This window comes from Pongo abelii, chromosome X (assembly GCF_028885655.2).
Source record: "Pongo abelii isolate AG06213 chromosome X, NHGRI_mPonAbe1-v2.0_pri, whole genome shotgun sequence".
Lineage (NCBI taxonomy): Eukaryota > Metazoa > Chordata > Mammalia > Primates > Hominidae > Pongo > Pongo abelii.
In genome coordinates, this window is record NC_072008.2 from 67652584 (window position 1) to 67658428 (window position 5845).

The 5845-nt window shown below is 35.9% G+C and overlaps 1 pseudogene; it reads left to right on the top strand.

The window, feature by feature from the left end:
• The first annotated feature begins 4501 nt into the window (after positions 1-4501).
• On the top strand, positions 4502-5560 carry LOC100453317 (lupus La protein-like; annotated as a pseudogene).
• Positions 5561-5845: the final 285 nt, after the last annotated feature.

A 5845-nucleotide genomic window follows, 5' to 3' on the forward strand; every position in this document is an offset into this window, starting at 1 on the left:
TTGTTCAGTATAGGCCTCAATGGGCTCCCAACCTGGTGAATCAAAAGAAAGGTTTATCTCTGTGAGATGAATACATACATCACCAACCTGTTTCACAGATAGCTTCTTTCCAGTTTTTGTATGGGGATATTTGTTTTTTTCATAATAGGTTTCAATGGGCTCCCTAATGTCCCTTCACAGATTCTACATAAGAGGGTTTCCAGCCTGCTGAATCAGAAAAATGTTTAACTCTGTGAGATGAAACCACACATCACAAAGTAGTTTCACAGATAGCTTCTTTCTCCTTTTTATCGGCAGATATTCAGTTTTTTACTATAGGCCTCATCATTGTGCTCCCAAATGTCCCTTCACAGATTCTACAAACAGTGTTTCCAACCTACTGAAGCAAAGGAAAAGCTTATATCTGTGAGATGAATTCACACATTGCAAAGCAGTTTCACAGATAGCTTCTTTCTAGTTTTGGTTGGAGTGTATTTGGTTTTTCACTGTAGGCCTCAATAGGTACCCAAATGTCCCTTTGCATATTCTATATTAGAATGTTTCCAACCTGCTCAATCAAAAGAAAGGACTAACTCTGTGAGATAAGTCCACACTTCTAAAAGCAGTTTCACAGATAGATTGTTTCTAGTTTTAATTGTGGGATATTCAGTTTTTCACTATAGCCTTACATGGGATCGCAAATGTTATTTTGCAAATGCTACAAAAAGAGTGTTTCCAACTGGTTGAATCACAAGAAAAGTTGAACTCTGTGAGATGAATCCACATGTCACAAAACGTTTTCACACATAGCTTCTTTTTAGCTTTGATCTGAAGATATGTGTTTCTTCACTATAGGCCTCTATGGGCTCCCAAATTTCCCTTCTTAGATTCTACAAAGAGTGTTTCCAACTTGCTGAATCAAAAGAAAGGTTTAGCTTTGTGACATGAATTCACACTTAACAAAACATTTTAACAGATTGTGTCTTTCTAGTTTTTATCGGAAAATTTTGGTTTTCATTATAGGCCTAAACATGCTCCCAAATGTCCCTTCTCATATTATACAAAAAGTGTGTTTCCAATTTTATAAATCAAAAGAAAGGTTTAACTCTGTGAAATGAAACCAGACATCACAAAGAGGCTTCACAGATAGCTTCTTAATAGTTGTTATTGGAAGATATTCAATTTTTTACTGTAGGCCTCAATGAACTCCCAAATGTCCCTTTGCATATTCTACAAACAGAGTGATTCCAAACTGCTGAATCAAAGAAAGATTTAACTCTATGAGATGAATCCACACATCACAAAATTGTTTCACAGACAGCTTCTTTCTAATTTTTATTCACGAATATTCAGTTTTTCAATGTAGCCCTCAATGACTTCCCAAAAGTCCCTTCGCATATTCTACAAAAAGAGTGTTTCCAACCTACTGAATCAAAAGAAAGTTTTAACTCTGTGAGATCAATCCACAGATAGCAAAATGATTTCAAATGTACCTTCTTTAAAGTTTTTATCAGGGGATATTCAGATTTTCACTATAGGCCTCAATGGGCTCCCAAATGTCCTGTCCCAGATTCTACAAAAAGATTGTTTCCAACCTCTTGAAAAAAAAGACAGGTTCAACTCTGTGAGATGAATCCAACATCACAAAGTGGTTTCACAGATAGCTTCTTTCTGTTTTTTTGTTTGTTTGTTTTTTGTTTTGTTTTGTTTTTTGTGGATAATCAGTATTTCACTATAGGTGTCAATGGACTCCCAAATGTCCCTTGAGATACTACAAGAAGAGTTTTTCCAATCTGCTTAGTAAAAAAAAAAAAAAAAAAAAAAAGATTAACCTCAGGGACACGACTCCACACAACACAAAGCAGTAGAACAGATATTTTCTTTCCAGTTTTTTATCAGGGCATATTCGGTTTTTCACTACATACCTCAATGGAATTCCAAATATCCATTCACAGATTCTACAAACTGAGTGTTTGCATCCTGCTGAATCAAAAGAAATGTGTAATTCTGTGACATGAATCCACACATTGAAAGGAGTTTCAGAGACAGCTTCTTACTAGTTTTTATGGGAGGATATTCTGATTTTCACTATAGGCCTCAATGGGATCCCAAATGTCCCTTCACATCTTCAACAAAAAGTGTTTCCAACCTGCTAAATCAAAAGAAAGGTTTACCTCTGTGAGATAAGTCTACACATCACAAAAGCAGTTTCCCAGTTAAATTTTTTTCAGTTTTATTCAGGGGATGTTCAGTTTTTCATTACAGGCCTCAGTGGTCTTCCAAATCTCTTTTTTCAGTTTCCTGAATCAAAAGACAGGTTTGCCTCTGTGAGATGAATCCAAACATCACAAAGCAGTTTAGCAGATAGCTTGTTTTTGGTTTTTAATGGTGTATGTTGGATTTTTCACTATAGGCCTCAATGGGCTTCAAGTGTCCTTTTTCAGATTCTACAAAAGAGTGTTTCCAACCGTCTGAATCAAAAGACAGTTTTAACTCACTGAAATGAATCCACACATTGCAAAGCAGTTTCACAGAGAGCTTCTTTCTAGTTTTTATCGGGGGATATTTGGCTTTTCACTGTAGACCTCAGTAAGCTCCCAAATGGCACTTTAAGAAACAGAGTGTTTCTAACCTGATGAATCAAAAGAAAAATTTAACTCTTTGAGATAAATCCACAAAATGTGAAGCAGTTTCACAGATCCTTTCTTCTAGTTTTTATCGGAAGATATTCAGTTTTTCACTATAGGCCTCAACAGGCTCCCAAATGTAACTTTGCAGATTCTACTAACAGATTCCAAAGTGTAATTCAAAAGAAATGCTTAACTCTGTGAGATAAATCCACACATCACAGAGTGGTTTCACAGATAGCTTCTTTTTAGTTTTTATCAGTGACTATTCCACATTTCACTTTTGGCTTTAATGGGCTCTCTAATGTCCCTTCACAGATTCTACAAACAGAGTGTTTTTGACCTGCTGAAACAAAAGAAAAGCTTAACCCTCTGAGATGAATCCAAACATCACAAATCAGTTTCACAGATAACTTCTTTCTAGTTTTTATCTAGGGATATTCAGTTTTTCACTATAGGCCTCAATGGGCTCCCAAATGTTTCTTCTTATATTCTACAATCAGGGTGTTTCCAACTGCTAAATGAAAATAAAGGTTTAACTCTGTGAGATGAATCTACACATCATAAAGCAGTTTCACAGATAGTTTGTTTCTAGTTTATTTAGAAAGATATACTTTTTTTATTATTGGCCTGAATGGGCTCTCAAACGTGCCTTCTTAGATTTTACAAAAAGAGTGTTTCCAACCTGCTGAATCAAAAGCCAGGTATAACTCTGGGAGATGAATCCAAAAGTTGGAAAGCAATTTCACAGATAATTTCTTTCTAGTTTTTATTGGGGGATATTCAGTTTTTCACTGTAGTCCCCAATGGTCTCCCAAATGTCCCTTCTCAAATTCTACAAAAAGAGTGTTTCCAACCTCCTGAATCAAAAAACAGTTTAACTCTGTGAGATGGATCCTCACATCACAAAGCAGTTTCACAGATAGCCTCTTTTTAATTTTTATTTGTAGATATTTGGTATTTTACTATAAGCCTCAATGGACTCCCAAATGTCTCTTCAGAGATTCTACAAACAGAGTGTTTGCAACCTGCTGAATCAAAAGAAAGGTTTAACTCTGTGAGATGAATGCACACAATGCAATGCAGTTTCACAGACACCTTCTTCTAGTTTTTATCAGGGGATATTCTGTTTTTCACTACAGGCCTTATTGGGCTCCCGAATGTAACTTTGCAGATTCTACTAACAAAGAGTTTCCAACCTGCTGAATCAAAAGACACGTTTAACTCTGTGAGATGAATCCAAACGTCACAAAGCAGTTTCGCAGATAGCTTCTTTCTAGTTACTATTTGGAGACGTTCGGTTTTTTACCTAGGCCTCAATAGGCTCCCAATTGTTTTATCCCATATTCTACAAACAAGGTGTTTCCAACTACTAAATCAAAAGTAAGGTTTAACTCTGTGAGGTGAATCCACACATTGTGAAGCAGTTTCACAGATAGCTTCTTTCTAGATTTTATTGGGGGACATTTTGTTATTCATTATAGGCCTCAATGGTGTCCCAAATGTCCATTCACAGATTCCATAAACAGAGTGTTTCCAACCTAATGCATCAAAACAAAGGTTTAACTCTCTGAGCTGAATCCACACTTTGCACAGCAGTTTCACAGATAGCTTCTTTCTAGTTTTTATTCAGGGATATTCTGTTTTTTCCTGTAGTCCTCAAAGGTCTTCCAAATGTCCCTTTTCAGATTCTACAAAAAGAGTATTTCCGATGGTCCCCACCTTCTTGGAGCGCTTTAGGCTGGCCAGCGGCACTGGGAATTGGAGTCATTGGTGTTGCTGTTTGTGAGCCTGTGGCGTTGCTCTGTGGGCCAGAACCTTAAAGATAACCACAAAGGCTGAAAATGGTGATAATTAAAAGATGGCTGTCCTGGAGGCCAAAATCTGTCATCAAAATGAGGTTGAACTGTCTAAAAACAGACTTTAATGTAATTGTGGAAGCATTGAGCAAATCCAAGGCAGAACTCATGGAAATCAGTGAAGATAAAACTAAAATCAGAAGAAAGGTCTCCAAGCAAACCCCTACTTGAAGCGACTGATGAGTATAAAAATTAAGTAAAAAACAGATCTGTTTATATTAAAGGCTTCCCAACTGATGCAACTCTTGATGACATAAAAGAATGGTTAGAAGAATAAAGGTCAAGTACTAAATATTCAGATGAGAAGAACATTGCATAAAGCATTTAAGGGATCAATTTTTGTTGTGTTTGATAGCATTGAATCTGCTAAGAAGTTTGTAGAGACCCCTGGCCAGAAGTACAAAGAAACAGACCTGCTAATACTTTTCAAGGATGATTACTTTGCCAAAAAAAAAATGAAGAAAGGAAACAAAATAAAGTGGAAGCTAAATTAAGAGCTAAACAAGAGCAAGAAGCAAAACAAAAGTTAGAAGAAGATGCTGAAATGAAATCTCTTGAAGAAAAGATTGGATGCTTGCTGAAATTTTTGGGTGATTTAGATGATCAGACATGTAGAGAAGATTTACACATACTTTTCTCAAATCATGGTGAAATAAAATGGATAAGTTTCGTCAGAGGAGCAAAAGAGGGCATAATTCTATTTAAAGAAAAAGCCAAGAAAGAATTGGGTAAAGCCAAAGATGCAAATGATGGTAACCTACAATTAAGGAACAAAGAAGTGACTTGGGAAGCACTAGAAGGAGAGGTGGAAAAAGAAGAACTGAAAAAAATAATAGAAGACCAACAAGAATCCCTAAACAAATGGAAGTCAAAAGGTCGTAGATTTAAGGGAAAAGGAAAGGGTAATAAAGCTGTCCAGCCTGGGTCTAGTAAAGGAAAAGTACAGTTTCAGGGCAAGAAAACGAAATTTGCTAGTGATGATGAACATGATGAAAATGGTGCAACTGGACCTGTGAAAAGAGCAAGAGCAGAAACAGACAAAGAAGAACTGCATCCAAACAACAGAAAACGGAAAATGGTGCTGGAGACCAGTAGTTTGGTAAACCAATTTTTTATTCATTTTAAATAGGTTTTAAACTACTTTTGTTTGTGGGGGCTTTTAAAAGGAAAACTGAATTAGGTCCACTTCAATGTCCACCTGTGAGAAAGGAAAACTTTTTTTTGTTGTTTAACTTGTCTTTTTGTTATGCAAATGAGATTTCTATGAATGTATAGTTCTGTTTGTCTTATTTCAGTTGATTAAAATATCAAAAGGAAGATTCTTCCTTTAAATTGCCTTTGTAATATGAGAATGTACCAATACAAACTAATAAAATATAT